At 34.6% G+C, this 18,882-nt stretch overlaps 1 protein-coding gene across 1 annotated transcript in view; it reads right to left on the bottom strand.

Annotated features, from left to right (window-relative positions):
- The window catches only part of LOC138704418 (uncharacterized), a 619,974-nt gene that overhangs the window by 521,935 nt on the left and 79,157 nt on the right, over positions 1-18,882 (bottom strand). The window contains exon 2 of the mRNA XM_069832274.1: positions 3,333-3,367. The gene's annotated coding sequence lies outside the window, so the exon portion shown is untranslated. The remainder of the gene's footprint in view (positions 1-3,332; positions 3,368-18,882) is intronic.

An 18,882-nucleotide genomic window follows, 5' to 3' on the forward strand; every position in this document is an offset into this window, starting at 1 on the left:
AGTGACAGTAGTAGTAATAGTAGTGACAGTAGTGTCAGTAGTAATAGTAGTAGCAGCGATAATGTTAGTAGTAACAGTAGCAGTAAAAATAGTGACAGTAGTGTCAGTAGTAATAGTAGTAGCAGCAGTAATGTCAGTAGTAACAGTAGTAGTACTAGTAGTGACAGTAGTGTCCGTAGTAATAGTAGTAGCAGCAATAATGTTAGTAGTAACAGTAGTAGTGTCAGTAGTAGTAAAAGTGACAGTAGTAATAATGAAAGTATTTCAACAAATGGTTTTATTAATTGAATCCTAAAAATAAATGAATCATCACATGACTGAAAGCAATTAATGGTATCTTAAACCAAATTATAGTAATTTAGCAATTACTTCTGATGAGAAAATTTAGTTCTTGCTCAGGATAGAGACCAATGGCGTGCTTATGTAAGGGCGGCAATGAACCTCCGGGTACCTTAAAAGCCAGTAAGTAATAATAGTAGTAGCAGGAGTAGTGTCAGTAGCAACAGTAGTGTCAGTAGTAGTAACAGTAGAGCGTTAGTAGCACAGATAGTGTCAATAGTAAAAGTAAGTCTCAATTGTAGCAGTAGTGGTGACAGTAGTGATGTCAGTAGTAGTGTCAGTAGTAACAGTAGCAATGTCAGTATTAAGAGTAATAGCAGCAGTAGTAGTGTCAGTAGCGTGGTAACTACAAAACCATCGGCCGACCACACCGTCGTGGTCGCCAGTTCTATTCCCGCACGTGCCAAAGTAATTCTATGTAAGCGGTTTAACAACTTTGAATGTCAGGGAGGTTAACAAATACCAGCTGAGTAAAGGTCGCCCAACAGGAAACAGGGAAAGCAAGGTGCGGGGTGCCATTCAGTCACCGGACAGGCTGTTAGCCGTGGGATTTAACGTAAGCCGATCCGGAGCGCCTTTGTGTTAATCCAGGGCAGGCCTTGATATCAGATCTTGTGCGCACCAATAACTGTACAGGTAATGCAGTACCGGCACTCGTAACTGCGATTAAGATGCAGCCTTGCAGCTCTGTAACGACAAGGTCACGGTATCAAACCCAGCAAAGGGCGCTGATATTTTTTAGTTGATTATTTAACGACACTGCATCAACTACTAGGTTATTTAGCGTCGATGAGATTGGTAATAGCGAGATATTTGGCGAGATGAGGCCGAGGATTCGCCATAGATTATCTTGCATTCACATTACGGTTGGGGAAAACCTCGGAAAAAACCCAATCAGGTAATCAGCCCAAGCGGGGATCGAACCCGCACCCGAACGCAGCTTCAGACCGGCAGGCAAGCGCCTTAACTGACTGCGCCACACCGGTGGCTCCTGATATTATTATTATTATTATTATTATTATTATTATTATTATTATTATTATTAATACTACTACTACTACTACTACTACTACTACTACTACTACTACTACTACTACTACATCTTTCGACGTCCTCAATATAATCTACTCGCTTTTCTTTCACTTTTCGCACAATGGCTACATTCGTAATTAATTCAGAATACGTAGTAACTGCAGTAAGTCTGTCAAGGAATTAGAACTGATATATCCAACTGCAAATAAATACAGAGAAGAAAAAAAGTCGGTGTCAGAAGGTGACACATTCTTTTATCGTTATAGGTTGCCTATCAAAATTCAGTTGGCAAAGATGTTATACTATTCTTTGTTGTAATATAACTTAGTTAAAACATGTAATTTTCCTTTTTTGGTTCTCCTATTCCTCTTGTTCTCCTTGTATTCCCCTTGGATTCCCATTATTGGCACTGTATTACCCTTTTTGGCATTGTATTTCCGTTCTTCTCCTTGTATTCCACTTGGATTCCCATTATTGGCACTGTATTACCCTTTTTGGCATTGTATTTCCGTTCTTCTCCTTGTATTCCACTTGGATTCCCATTATTGGCCCTGTATTACCCTTTTTGGCATTGTATTTCCGTTCTTCTCCTTGTATTCCACTTGGATTCCCATTATTGGCCCTGTATTACCCTTTTTGGCATTGTATTTCCGTTCTTCTCCTTGTATTCCACTTGGATTCCCATTATTGGCACTGTATTACCCTTTTTGGCATTGTATTTCCGTTCTTCTCCTTGTATTCCACTTGGATTCCCATTATTGGCCCTGTATTACCCTTTTTGGCATTGTATTTCCGTTCTTCTCCTTGTATTCCACTTGGATTCCCATTATTGGCCCTGTATTACCCTTTTTGGCATTGTATTTCCGTTCTTCTCCTTGTATTCCACTTGGATTCCCATTATTGGCCCTGTATTACCCTTTTTGGCATTGTATTTCCGTTCTTCTCCTTGTATTCCACTTGGATTCCCATTATTGGCACTGTATTACCCTTTTTGGCATTGTATTTCCGTTCTTCTCCTTGTATTCCACTTGGATTCCCATTATTGGCCCTGTATTACCCTTTTTGGCATTGTATTTCCGTTCATCTCCTTGTATTCCACTTGGATTCCCATTATTGGCACTGTATTACCCTTGTTGGCATTGTATTTCCGTTTTTCTCCTTGTATTACCCTTGTTCTCCTTGTATTCCCCTTGGATTCCCATTATTGACCCAGTATTACCCTTGTCTTCCTTGTACTCCCCTTGCTAACATTGTATTCCCCTTCTTCTCCTTGTATTCACCTTATTCTCCTTGGATTCCGATTTTTGATCCTGTTTTACCCTTGTTGGCATTGTATTTCCCTTCTTCTCCTTGTATTCTCCTTCCTTGTTGGCCTTGTATTGTTCTTATTATTGAATTCTCCTTGTCGTGCCCATGTTGTTGTATTCCTGTTTTCCCTTCTGACGTAGAAATGAATCTGTAAAGCGTCCAGATTTTTCGCCAAATGAATGACGACTATATACACACAATTTTTTTTTTTATTTCTCGCACCACCTATACGTAGTTTTCCGTACAGATATGCAGCACCAATTCATATTTTGATATTTTATATTTCTATATTTTTGGTTCATATTTAATTTTAAAAACTATTAAGGGAGATAAGCTCTTTAATATACCTATTTTCCAATTTTCAATATTTTCTTATTTGAGTAAATCTATACATCTATTGACAGACGATCGCACGCACACGTAGCTTTACGTAAAGATATGCAGCATAGCAAAAAGCCGTAAACTTGTCAACAGGTGATAGCACCCACACGTACAGTAGTTCTACGTAAAGATATGGGGCGAAGTAAATTTACGCGCCTGTAGGTTTTTGCTTGTCGATCAGTTCTGTAGCGCTGAAGTCTGAAGCTCCTCAAGTTCATTTCTGTAAATTATCTACACAGTTAAGGCCTAGTGGAAGTATGATCGTTACTCACTTTAATTCGTGTTGACGCCGGTCTGCGATTACAACCTGCAAAGAGAAGAGAAAGTGTAATTAATAAGCAATGTCAGCTATGAAAAAAGACGCTCAGATAGACATCATGTTCACAGCACTCCACTGGCATTCAAAGCTACGTGGATCCACGCCTTCATTGTCACACGTTTAAAGACTAACCATAACCAAGATTCAGTCTACATAAATCACATACACACAGAGAACCAGTGGCTTGATAATGGAATTGTCCTAAAAATTCAAGTAAATTAGTTCCAGCAACTGTTATTTCACTCATTATTTATTATATCAGCCACAATGGACAGTATAACACTTCAACTAAACACAACTCACGAAAGGGATAACTCGGAAACTAAATTCTTTTCAATGTTAAAGCTAGCTTCTTGCGAGCCTTGCGACCAGGGTAGTTTTGTTAGAAAGAGATGGAAAATCTGCGGGGTGGGTTACACAGAAGAATGAGAGGATTGGAAGCTGATGTGCGCAGGCTTCATGTTTACTGCTGCATCACAAATCATCCTGAGCTGCCGCATCACAATATTTAACGCGTAAATATAAATTGTATTAAAATTAATAAATAATTTTGTTCATAAACTGCAGGTTTGTTATAAAATTATTATTAACTGGGGAAGCTGAGCTATTTAGCTTACATTAACGCTACGCCACTGCAGAGAACTGCCATTTATTTCTTCCTCTGCAGTATAGATGATACCCTGTCTGCCCTATAGCCAGATTTCTTCCTTCTGTATAGTTTAATAAATTCTGTTATCGGTGTTTTTTAAGTTCTGCACTTCTTTCATTCTTCGTATATCTGCCAGAGGGTTGACTACCTGTACTACAATAAGAAACTTTCTATAGCGCTTAAAATAACTGACGGAAAATTATGCAACTACTCCCAAACTAATTTCATTTCAATATTAGCATGAAAATGCATGCTTCGCTAAAACCCACACATTCAAACTCTGCATCAGATCTATACAATAAGACTCTTTTACACCGCATCTTAAGAGCCATTTTAAGCAACCAACGGCAGTGAAATCAACCGATAAAAACTACTCACAATACCAACTACTGAAATTGGATACTACACACACTCATTACATGCTTTATTTATTTGTTTGCTTCGTTTCTTTTTGTTTTAATTTTTTTTTTGTTCTCCCTTCGTGCATCGTGTTTTCTGTTTTGTGTTTCATGTGCATTAAGTTTTTTGCGTTTTGTATTTTGTCATTAAATTTAGAAGACATTCTTAACAAAGGTGAATTTTTATGTGATGAGGTGTTTGGTTTTATGTAATGTATTAATAGGCGATTTCTTAAACTTAGTGTTTGGGCTTTAAGCTTGACTTGTTACAATATGTCGTTCTTCTCCAGTAAACAGTAGAATGTTCTAGATAAAGCTACAGAGTATATTTCAAGGAGCTTTAAAGGCCTAAATTGCAATTCACCGCAATAGCATCACGACAGACGAATACAGCTACAGAGTATATTTTAAGGAACTTTAATGATCTAAATTTTAATTCACCGTAATAGCTTCACGAGAGAGGAACATAGTTCTCGCCAAGCTTACACGACCTCACTTACACCACTCTGCTGACTCGTGCCTTACCCAAAACATAATAAATCCTAAGGTGCATGCCTGTTAATTATGCAGCGTTGTCACATATGACTCTGTATTAGCCCATCCGCTGAGCTGAGGCAAGTACGATGATTTTTTTTTACAGCGAAGTTAGTACTTGACACTTGCGAGAAGACCCTATATTCTTGCAATACTTTTGATGTATCACGAGCAAGAGACAAGATAATCTGACCTCTCTACTCGGGCTGAGACCGTTTATATTTGGCAACGCTGTTATAAAGCAATCCAGTCGTCGGACGAAGCCAACTGCAATACATAAACATCGAGAGCATGTTCATGTGACTTCTTTGACTTCTTTCCTCTGAGCCGGGGGCGACTAAGTTTGGCGAGTAGCATATCTTTTATACTGTGACCTCTTTGGTAACAAACAAATGAGGAAACAGAATGTAACCGTTTGCACTACGTTTCTTACCAAAGAGCTCACAGTGGAAGATATGCTGCTCTCATAGTGAAGGTAAACATTTGCTAATTTCTCAGAAGATATCAATTAATATCTCCTCTCTTATTATTGAAAACCTCTTTCAGGACACCCTGTATAACTCCCCTCCTGATCGTTATGCAATGTTCCTTAATTGACCTCTCCACGAAGTGTTACTTGGCATGGCAGTGTTTATCATTGCAGTTGATAAAGCGATGCGAAATAAACAGCTCTCTCTCTGTCTTGTCTCACGTTACGCATACTTGACCCCATCAACCTCGTCTGTCATGAGAAGGAAATAGCCAAGTGCCCGATCCCAGGAACGAATTAGGCGCTCAGCAGAATCACAAGTGCTGCCATTCATACAGCTGCGGGGTGTGACGTGTATCTGGAAAAACAGTTCCTCCTATTCGACTTGGTCGCTGCCGTCACCACTGCCATGTAGTTCCACTCCACTCCGCATTCGGTTTGGTTTCGTTTTTCCATTGTGTACTTTTTAATTCCTCCGAAAATTTCGTAAAAATGTTGGCCATCCAATATGTATGAAATTTCCTCATTTTTATCCTAATCAAAATTATCCTTTTCCCTAGTGAATTTCATTTCTGATATTTCCAAACTCATTTTTTATTCAATCTTGTGGCTGAAAAAAAAAATCCAGTAATTTCTTACCCATGCAATGAAGGATTCACTATTCTTAGTTTGGACTGAAAATTATAAGATTGCATCAAAATATCTGTGTATCGCAAATAATACTTTTTATTTTATATTTAAGGGGAGAGGACGGTACTTTTTAAACTTTTTTTCCTATTTGGTGTAAAATATTAATTAATTAACTCAACCAAATATAAATATTTTGAAAAAATTATTTGGGAGCCAGATTTGAAAAAAAACAATGTACCCAGTGTAGGGTTTTACTAAACTCGATATATCTAACCCATTTTTAAAGATAAATTCAAACAATTTGTTACAATTTATTTGCAAAGGCACGCTCTACAAACTGTCTGTAACAGAATTGTAATATTAGTCCCTACGTTTGTAAAATAAACAATTAAAATTTAATAACACTTTTTTTTATTTTCTTTCTTGCAAACAGACAGACTTATTTTTAAAATGAAATAAACTAGGAAAATTCTGTTACAGAGAAAAGTTTCTAGTAGTCTAGAGAATGTGTATTCTAAATTTCATGTAGGGTAAACATTGGTAATTTCGTGATAATTTCATGAAAATTAATTTATAATGCAAATGTGTAAATATATCCTTATTCCGATTTTTTCATCTAAAAGACGATAATTTGCTGTACAAATCTGGAGACATAAAAGATTGGACACGTTCTTGAACAAGTGCCAAAAACCACTTTTACAACTTAAGCTAAAAGGTTGGTTATTTCGTGATAACCTTGGTAATTTCGTGATATTACATTGATAATTTCATGAGGGGTAGAAGAATTGTGTAAAAATTCATTATAAAGTCAAATAAAATTCTTATTTATTGTTACAAGACTTCAAACATAGTAATTCCGTCTAATATTCATAGCAAGAAAACATAGAAATACATATCAACACATAATAAGAATGAAATCAAAGTAAAAATTGAAATTGAAAAGGGATCTTCTTTACCCTGAAAGGGTGAACACTTTTATTACGGACTTTACTATAGCCTATATTACTAGGGTAACTCCAAAAGTAATAATTAACATTTGTTTAAAAATTATATTTTTATCCTACAGCTTTGCTATTTTCACAGAATGTAGAGACATCCTTTTCCACACAATCCCTGTCCCTTTCAACTGCCTTACGTAACCTAGGAACGAGGGCCTGTAGACCAGCACGGTAAAAGTCTGGACCAACACGTCTGAGCCACTCTTTAGCAGCGTGCACAAGGGAGTCATCTTCTAACCTCGTTCCGCGAAGGGATCCTTCAGTTTACCAAAGAGATGGTAATCGCACGGTACCAGCTCAGGACTGTAAGGCGGCTGTTTCAGTGTTGTCTATCCGAATTTTCTGATCTGGTCTGTGGTCTTGTGACTGACATATGGCTGTGCGTTGTCGTGCATTAGCAGAATATCCTTCTTCTCTCGATGTCGTCGAACACGACTCAGTCGAGCTTGAAGTTTCTTGAGAGTTGCCACATACGCGTCAGAATTAATGGTGGTTCCGTGTGGCATGATGTCCACAAGCAAGAGTCCTTCTGAATCGAAAAACACAGTAGCCATAACGCTTCCAGCCGAAGGTGCACTTTTGAATTTCTATTTCTTTGGTGAATTTGTATGATGCCACTCCATTGTCTGCCTGTATCAGTAAAGCTAAGCCTATATGGCGACTACAGATGTATCTAAAATTCCAAAAACATTTCCTAAAATTTCATTAAGATATAATAAATCATTGTACCAAATATCATATGCTTACCTTTAGTAATAAGCCTGTAATGTAATTACAAACATCCACAAAATTTGTACGCCTGAGAAGTCGACGCTAACTTGCTCTCTCCAAACATAAAAGCTCACTGAAGCAGCTACAATAGTCACACAAAGCTTAGCTGTATGTTTCTGGAAACTGGACAACATATGCAATCCCTTGGCGGATATTTGAATCTCGTAACACCATTGGTTAGCTCACGAAAGAGCAAAGAAAGAGTATCACGAAATAACCACTGCCACGAAATTACCAATGTTTACCCTATATATCTTTAATAGTTAAAAAATTATATCGATTTTTGTCTGGCAATGTAGCAAAAAAATAAAGTTCCAGAAAAAGCAATCAAAGGGGGTGTGATTTAATAGTAATGCAGAGCGCAGGAACTTTAAAATGGCGTCTTAACATCCGATAAGGGCACAAATACCCACAAAATATTATACAATGTATTGTACACTTATCACAGAGTATTTTAAGGAAAAATTTTATTTTTTTTTAAATTTACTCATTTTTCATCAAAAAATACCATCCTCTTCCCTTAATCGGTTATTAAACGACGTTGTGCCAACTGTGAGGTAGATCTATTACCATTGGTAAAATCAGTGATATCCGCCCTAGTGACTATGTGGATAACGTGTGCGCTTCCAACCAACCTGTCCGTGGTTCGATTTCTGGCATGAGCAATGTAAGAGATTTAGCTATCTTCTGTCCATAGGACTGGATGCTTGCCCCTTTGTATATGCTGTCCTCTATTATTTTACCGGTGGCAGTTTCCTGTGCTGACCACGGATACAGGGACCGGGGAATACCAAGATGTCCATGTTAGGATCAAGGCCACAAACCACGTGATGCGAAACGGGAAAATTCATGAATCATGATGATGGTGAATTTTTATCGCATTTTATTACTATTTCTATGTTATAAGAGTGGAGTTTCTTAACTTATCGAATACTACATATTATGCGATTGTCATTTACTACTAAACGGGACTAATTTCGACAAGAAATAAAACACAAGCCTGTCTCCATGGAGATGGAGGAAATGTGCCAACTGACGGTCTCTCTAAACACAGTCTGCTATATAACAGCTTGACGTGCTATTCTGTACCGACCTTGTGCGGCAAGGAATTTATTAATAGCTGTTCGGCCGAGTCATAAAATGCTTCACCGATAAACCCGTTCTCGGAACCGATTTCGCCGTGCCAAGTACGTCACATTATCACTCATGAAATAATGGATTGCTCCTCTGATCTGTTGTCTTCCTTCGATCCCTGCTCTTCCTTCCACTCAGTGTTCAATTCAGACCTTTTCCCCCGGGAGGAATTTTTAATGTATCTGGAGAGAAGATGCAAAAAAAAAAAAATAATAATAATAATTCAGATCTTACGTAACAACAGATGCAACAGAAAATGGCGTCAATTAAAGAAATTAGTTTAAATTTTTTTAAGTTGGTTATTTAACGACGCTGTATCAACTACGAGGTTATTTATCGTCGATGAGATTGGTGATGGCGAGATGATATTTGGCGAGATGAGGCCGAGGATTCGCAATAGATTACCTGTCATTCACCTTACAGTGAACTTCAGACCGGCAGGCAAGCGCCTTAACCGACTGAGACACGCCGGTGGTTATATTATATTTGTTTAAATACTGCTAAATGTTAATACGAGTATTGTTAATATTGTTACCGTACGTAAAACATGGTGAATATGAACTATCCTTCTGCGTGAAATTATTATTATTATTATTACTATTATTATTATTATTATTATTATTATTATTATTATTATTATTATTATTGAGATTCGCAGAACATGTAGCAAGTATGGGCGAATCCAGAAATACATATAGAGTGTTAGTTGGGAGGCCGGAGGGCAAACGACCTTTGGGGAGGCCGAGACGTAGATGGGAAGATAATATTAAAATGGATTTGAGGGAGGTAGGATATGATGGTAGAGACTGGATTAATCTTGCTCAGGATAGGGAACAATGGCGGGCTTATGTGAGGGCGGCAATGAACCTGCGGGTTCCTTAAAAGTAAGTAAGTAAGTACTATTACATCGGGACTTGTTGCTTACGTGGTCATAGTATTTAAAAATATATGAAGAATATGACACATACTTTCTTATTATATAGGGTGTACTAACAGAAAACATGATGAGTATAATAATGTGATAATATGCCACTTTCGAATCTTTGAGGTGTGGTTTATTAAATCAAACTGATTTAACGCCGAAATGGAGTTCGGAATGTCTGTGCTTAAAATTATGGGGCAGACCTATATTTATGTATACTTTGTTGATATTTCACAATTATTTAATTTTTCATCGATTTCCGTGTACTGGTATTTTTCGCATGTTGTATTTACTGCTAGTACACACTTCAGTTAAATTATTATTATTATTATTATTATTATTATTATTATTATTAGACCTATTACATCGGGGCTTCTTGGTCACGTGGTTACAATGCAGACATAAAGCAAAGAACATAAACCCAACCTTTTATAGAAAAGATGATAAATCTGCAAATGTGTGTCGGGGATCTAACACAGCTTTTAGATGTGATAGCGTTTGAACCATAATGAATAACACCTTAATTTGGTAAATTAATTAATTATGGTTTATTTAACGACGCTCGCAACTGCAGAGGTTATACAGCGTCGCCGGTGTGCCGGAATTTTTCTTCCGCAGAAGTTCTTTTACATGCCAGTAGATCTACTGACATGAGCCTATCGCATTTAAACACACTTAAATGCCATCGACCTCGGCCGGGATCGAACCCGCAACCTTGAGCATAGAAGGCCAGCGCTATACCAACTGCGCTACCGAGGGCGACTTAATTTGGTAATCATGTATTTTATGTAATATGTTAGTGATGTTTAATACAATTGATATTTTGTCAGAAATGACTACAACCAGTGTCGATCCTCGCTCCGCTCCCCAAGTGGGTGTTGTTGGGCTAGATTGCCGTTCCAATCGATGTGCTGTAATGGATCTTGGTCAGACGAGCACCCCTTCGCCGGCTGTACACAGCATCCCTTCTTTTGAAATGAATGCCGGATGAGGAACATTAGTATTTCCATGGCAACGGTGACTTAAGGTTACGTGACGTCAGAAGGGATGCCATGCCAAGGAAGTAATGAAATGAAAGCTTCAACGTCGTGGAATAATTTATTTTTTATTTTAGTAGGTTATTTTACGACGCTTTATCAACATCTTAGGTTATTCAGCGTCTGAATGAGATGGTGATAATGCCGGTGAAATGAGTCCGGGATCCAGCACCGAAAGTTACCCAGCATTTGCTCATATTGAGTTGAGGGAAAACCCCGGAAAAAACCTCAACCAGGTAACTTGCCCCGACCGGGAATAGAAACCGGGGCACATGGTTTCGCGGCCAGACGCGCTAACCGTTACTGCATAGGTGTGAACTGGAATAATAACTTATTATTAATAATAATAATAATAATAATAATAATAATAATATTTATAATAATAATAATATATAGATAATAATATAATGATAATTATGATAATCATCATAATGATGATAAATATTGATAATAATGATGACAATAATAATAATAATAATAATAATAATAATAATAATAATATATAGATGATAATATAATGATAATTATGATAATCATCATAATGATGATAAATATTGATAATAATGATAATAATAATAATAATAATATATAGATGATAATATAATGATAATTATGATAATGATCATAATGATGATAAATATTGATAATAATGATAATAATAATAATAATAATAATATATAGATGATAATATAATGATAATTATGATAATGATCATAATGATGATAAATATTGATAATAATAATAATAATAATAATATATAGATGATAATATAATGATAATTATGATAATCATCATAATGATGATAAATATTGATAATAATGATGACAATAATAATAATAATAATAATTATAATAATAATAATATATAGATAATAATATAATGATAATTATGATAATCATCATAATGATGATAAATATTGATAATGATGACAATAATAATAATAATAATAATAATAATAATAATAATAATATATAGATGATAATATACTGATAATTATGATAATCATCATAATGATGATAAATATTGATAATGATGACAATAATAATAATAATAATAATAATAATAATAATATATAGATGATAATATACTGATAATTATGATAATCATCATAATGATGATAAATATTGATAATGATGACAATAATAATAATAATAATAATAATAATAATAATAATAATAATATATAGATGATAATATACTGATAATTATGATAATCATCATAATGATGATAAATATTGATAATAATGATGACAATAATATTGAAGATAATGATAACTACAATAATAATAATGACAATATTAATGATGATAATAATAATGATAATAATAATAATAATGACAATAATAACAATAATAATGAAGATAATAATAATAATAATAATGATGAGAATAATAATCATGATAATAATAATAATTATAATAATGACAATAATGATGAAGATAATAATAATGATAATAATCTTGAAGATAATCATGATAATAATCATGATAATGATAATAATCATAATAATAATGATAATGACTTTAATAATGAAGATAATAATAATAATGATGACAATAATAATAATAACAATAGTAATAACAATGATAATTACAATAATAATGAAGATAATAATATTGATGATAATAATAATTTCAAGAATAATGAAGATAATGATAATGATAATAATGGTGAAAATAATCACGATAATGATGCTAATAATAATAATAATAATAATAATAATAATAATAATAATGAAGATAATAATTTGTCTAATAATAATGACAATAATAATAGTAATAATAATAATAATAACAACAATAATAGTAACCACATTACTTGTACACATGTGGTTCTGTAGAATCCATCACCATAATTCTCAATTCACGAATCGAAGGCGTAAAGTTCCTCGTGATGAAATCCTGAAAACCGAAAGTTGAGGCTTGACTGACAGGCCTTCTGTTTGCGTCTGACGTCACAGAGACCTTAAATATTTACGACCTCGAGCGCGCAATATGAGGCGCTGTTTAAATCCTGTTTGCCTTACAAGGAGGTTCTGGTGGTTAACAATAAAAGTGGTGAGTCTTCAAACGCATATGCATTACTCCATGGATTATGTCACAGCGGTTAACATCACTTAACAACGGACTGGGATCGTAGGTGGAGCTGCTAAGGCCAAGGACGGGGAATAAACACAAACCCACAGCTTGCAGGCGTTCAGCACGTACCGATGCGTTTGCTTCGATGACAAGCTGATCTTCTTCCAAGTCTCTACAACTAAGATGTAAAAAATCTCTGCTCACAATATTAATTGTTAAATTTATTAGACGAAATGAAAAAATCCACTCGAAGATTCTCACGAAAATACAAGTTTTCATATAAAAAATGTGGTCTGTTTGTGTTCAGCGACTTACAATACATTGCACTGGTCATATTCATACTCAGTATCTCCCTGCCAAATTATTAGGAAATGATGTATACATTAAATATCCCAAATAATTTTAGTAACAAAAAAATAGTTCTTGACTTACTTACTTACTGGCTTTTAAGGAACCCGGAGGTTCATTGCCGCCCTCACATAAGCCCGCCATCGGTCCCTATCCTCAGCAAGATTAATCTAGTCTCTATCATCATCCATTTTAATATTATCCTCCCATCTACGTCTCGGCCTCCCCAAAGATCTTTTTCCCTCAGGCCTCGAAACTAACACTCTATATGCATTTCTGGATTCGCCCATACGTGCTACATGCCCTGCCCATCTCAAACGTATGGATTTAATGTTCCTAATTATGTCAGGTGAAGGATACAATGCGTGCAGTTCTGTGTTGTGTAACTTTCTCCATTCTCCTGTAACTTCATCCCTCTTAGCCTCAAATATTTTCCTAAGTACCTTATTCTTGACATGAAACCAAAAAACAGAGAATGCTGATAAATTCGAAATGAAGCCCGTTTTGTTTTGTTTCTTGCCTAAGATGAAGTGAACTGCAGCGAGTTGCTCAGCATGGCTTCATTCATTCATTCATTCATTCATTCATTCATTCATTTTATTCCATAGATCTTACATGAGCAATGAAGCTTTAAGATATGGAACAAGTCAACATTTTACAATATTACAATTACAATTTTTACAAATTTTTATAGTTTTACAATTTAGTAATTTTCTACAATTTTTACAATTTTGTGCAATTTTTTACTTTTTTTTTTTGCCATCTTGCCATGTTAAGGAGAAATTAATTATTTTATGAAGAATTATTTCTACTTTTCGTTACGAATATGAGGCACAATGTCTTATGTTCGGGCGTAAAGGGAATGTCTTTTATATGTAATGTAGAGAACGAAAATTCATTTTTTCATTGGGATGCAAGTTATTTGATTTCATTAAGCAAGTCCTTTTAACGACAGTTTAAGAAAATGTACTACCTACAAACAGTATTATCATTCATAAATTACTACTGAAGGATTGAATTGTTGGGAAGTGCGTAAAACGCTTAATGAGAAAGTGCGTATGACTTTCCTCACTATAATTTTCCTTCCTAATGATGTCCAATTTGCAATCGCCTAAGCCAGGCATGTCAATTGATGCCCACAGGAGCAAGCGCGCGCTTTAGAGCCCAGGAGAGCCTGAGCGCTTTACAGCGGAAAGGAAAGAGACAGACGAAAGAGGTGGTATATGCCGCTTGGTCGAGCTATATTCAGGGATGGCCAGCACTGATTCAATAGATAAAGGGAAGAGAACTTATTAAAACTGTATCCATGGTAATTTTTTAGATTTGCCTGAGAAGTATAAGTGCATTGTAAGAATGAAAGTTTTAATTTTAATGCTCATTTTCACAAGTTTGATTTTTTTGTTCAAAAGAAATATTTTCTCAACTTCTTTTATAGAAAAGTGAAATTTTCAGATATAGGCCTATTTTTTTAGTAGCCTTACAGAATGTTTTCGTAAACCTAATATATCGTAAATACGTATTACTGAAGATAGTGTATTGAAAATTTTGAAAATATTCGCATGGAAATTGTTTGTAAGGAAATGAATTAACAAAGAACCTACTGTTACATCATAAGCAAAAGATACGTGCCCATGTGTTGTAAAAATGTCAGCTCTATAGCTTCAGCAGATTTCGAGAAAATAATTTAATATTCTGATGATAGGAAGTTGCTCACAAATATCACCTTAAAAGCATAATGCGATAAGAGTTTTGTTATGTAATATTAGTTACACTTAAAACAGATACAGCACCTAGGTAACTTTGCTTTGTACTGTAATATTGTTTTGATTAGTTTATTGATTACTTTTGTAAGGCTAAAGATACCATCAATATAAATTCCAACTTATCATGTCATACTCAATCTCTTTCTTTGGAATATCACTTTCTTTATGAATGATGTGTTTCATCCACTTAATACAGTATAATATTATACTACTATGGAATTTAAGTGAATATTCCTTCTTAACTCACTATTATGTTATTAAGATTTAAAACACAAGTGCAATATTAAGAAATCAGTGTTAGTACTTTTGTTTTACAGACAATATAGATAATATTAAACAGAAAGAAGCCATATAAAAATAACGACATAAAATTTCACGTTCCGTTTGAAGTTTGTGCACCACTGTTTTCTTAATCCAACAGGTTGCTTATTCATATACACAACCCTTCCTCTTTCCATACTTAGCGCTTGCTGCCCGCGCACGACGTCAAGGTCAGAAAAATGCGCTTGCTTTGACATTACTGGGTTAAGCTAACTTAAGCACTGAATTCACGTTGTAAAATTCTGAATATTATGTTAAATTTTAAACCCTTCTTTACGTCTCCTTACGACTTCCGTTGCTTGTAAATTCTCGTTCTGACAGCCCTGCCGGGATGACTGACTTTTAGAGCATTTTAACACGACTGTACGCCTCCAAGGCTGCGGCTCAATGGATTAGCTTGTGCGTCTTAACAAGGTGGGCCAGACTTCAACAGCTATTTCTATTTCTTCCTCTGATGCAACATTTCAAGGATCGACACACACCAAACAACTCAATATCGTGGAAGAGTCACTCTGCATTATTTCAGACACTTCAAATGTGACAGTCCGAAGACGAGAAAAAAAACTTGTCAGGGTCAACAGACTGTTGCTATATCAGTTTACTGGCTCCTAACTAACCAAATAGGCATTGTGCAATCGGCATAAGAGATTTCGCCCTTCCAGCGATTTCATAGCGTCCGAATTTCGATGATTCAACCTATTTTTCATTGTTTACTATTTCTAAGATACCGACGCTGTTTTCAGTGTAAGGGGAGAGGATGGTATTTTTTGGTGAAATACGAGTAAATTAAAAAAAAAATTCTTTAAAATACTCTGCGATATGTGTGGAATGCATAGCATAACATTTTGTGAGTATTTGTGCCATTTTTAAACTTCCTGCGTTAATGATTTTTAAATCACTCGCCCACTTTTATTGTTGTTTCCGGTAAATTAAATTTTCAAAAAAAAAAAAATTTCTTTTCTTTAAAATACTCTTTGATATGAGTGGAATGCATTGCATAACATTTTGTGGGTATTTGTGCCCTTATCGGATATTGAGACGTCATTTTTAAACTTCCTGCGCTATGGATTTGTAAATCACACGCCCACTTTTACTGTTGTTTCCGGTAAATTAAATTTTCAAAAAAAAAAAAATTTCTTTTCTTTAAAATACTCTTTGATATGAGTGGAATGCATTGCATAACATTTTGTGGGTATTTGTGCCCTTATCGGATGTTGAGACGTCATTTTTAAACTTCCTGCGCTATGGATTTTTAAATCACACGCCCACTTTTACTGTTGTTTCCGGTAAATTAAATTTTCAAAAAAAAAAAAATTTTCTTTAAAATACTCTTTGATATGAGTGGAATGCATTGCATAACATTTTGTGGGTATTTGTGCCCTTATCGGATATTGAGACGTAATTTTTAAACTTCCTGCGTTATGGATTTTTAAATCACTCGCCCACTTTTACTGTTGTTTCCGGTAAATTAAATTAAAAAAAAAAAAAAAAAAATTTTTCTTTAAAATACTCTTTGATATGTGTGGAATGCATTGCATAACATTTTGTGGGTATTTGTGCCCTTATCGGATGTTGAGACGTCATTTGTAAACTTCCTGCGTTATGGATTTTTAAATCACTCGCCCACTTTTATCGGTTTCCAATAACTTCATTTTTGCTACATTGCCAGACAAAAATGGATATAATTTCTGAACTATTACAGATACATGCATGAAATTTAGAACACACATTCTTTAGACTATTAGGAAACGTTTCTCTGTAACAGAATTTTGTTAATTGATTTCGTTTTAAAAATACGTCCGTTTGTTTGCAAGAAAGGAAATCAGAAAATTGTTATTAAATTTTAATTGTTTATTTTACAAACATAGGGAATAATATCAAAATTCTGTTACAGACAGTTTGTAGAACATGCTTTTGCAAATACATTGCAAAAAAAAGTTTGAATCAATCTTTAAGAACGGTTTAGATATATCGGTTTTAGTACAATCCTGCATTGGGTATATTTTTTTCAAATTTGGGCCCCCAAATATTTTTTTTCAAAATATTTATATTTGGTTGAGTTCCTAAAGCTATGAGCTCTCTACATACAAAAAATTAATATTTTACACCAAATAGGAAAAAAGTTAAAAAAAAATACCATCCTCTCCCCTATTCCCTGAAGAGAAACATATGGACATGCGAACAAGAATTCGAAAGCTTAAGAAAAGGTCTTTATTGCATTTAATTTTGCAGCTGACAGTTGAATGCTTCTGTTCTGTTTCCATGACTACGGATCGTCGACTGTTTTCTGTTATGTTTCTAAGACTACAAATAAATGATGGAGAAATTTAATTAAAACCACATTGTTCTTGTGAGTAAAAATGTGAGAGAATGTATTGAAGTTGATGATTTTCCTGAAGAAATTCTTAAAAAAAAAAAAAAAAAAAAAAAAAAAAAAAAAAAAAAAAAAAAAAAAAAAAAAATCCTTTATAAGAGAAGAGGATACTTTTACTTTTTAAGTTTTTATTTGTTCAAAAACATTTCACGTGAATCTTTCCCAAGTCCATCACAGACATCACAGATCTACAGCAACTGTTTTTAACACGGCCTCCTTGTATAGAGTATAAATCACTGAAACAAAGAAGGATCGAAATACGTTATTAATTTGTTAATATTAAGGAGGATGATGGGTGAAATTTACACTTTTAACATGACGAAATATGCTGGAAAAAAAGTGTGAGAAAACAGCTTGCATGGAATTTGAATTCAAGATTGCAGCCATTTAAATTTACGGCGTAATTTTTATGCTTCCAACCGCTGCAGAGATCTGAAACTTGCTCAGCATATAAATAACACATTGCTGACTCATTTTTTCACAAACAATTTGAAACAAAGAAACAAATATTAGGGAGGAGATAAAAACAAATGCTAGGGCGGTGATAAAAACTGTAGGAAAAGCCGTGATTGATTGATTGATTGATTGAAATACGTCGTTCCGTACCGTTTTATTGGTCAAAAGTAGTATGACGTAGTAAGTGAATTAATTAAATCAGGTATAAATAGTAACAGGGTTGCAGGAATGTTGCATTTATCTGTTAGTTACTCCGTGCATCACGCGGGACTCCAGCAATCAGTGCTGGCAGGCTGTCTCCACGCACTCTGCGTTGTGACTCACGTGCGTAGAGCAGCTGTTGAATGCATTCCACATGTCTCAAGTATGCAGGGAATGTCCTCGTACACAGTCTGCCGTTACATCGCTGCTTGTAATGAGGATTGCGACGAGAAAGACAGAAATAACACCGAATACTGCACACAAACAATCCAAGTTGTTGTTATTATTATTATTATTATTATTATTATTATTATTATTATTATTATTATTATTATTTATGTAACAGAAACAGAAAAAAAAATATAAATGATGCTCGGGAGGAAATTAAACACAGAATAAATATAGGAAATGCCTGTTATTA

The sequence above is a fragment of the Periplaneta americana genome, chromosome 8, assembly GCF_040183065.1.
Source record: "Periplaneta americana isolate PAMFEO1 chromosome 8, P.americana_PAMFEO1_priV1, whole genome shotgun sequence".
Classification (NCBI taxonomy): domain Eukaryota; kingdom Metazoa; phylum Arthropoda; class Insecta; order Blattodea; family Blattidae; genus Periplaneta; species Periplaneta americana.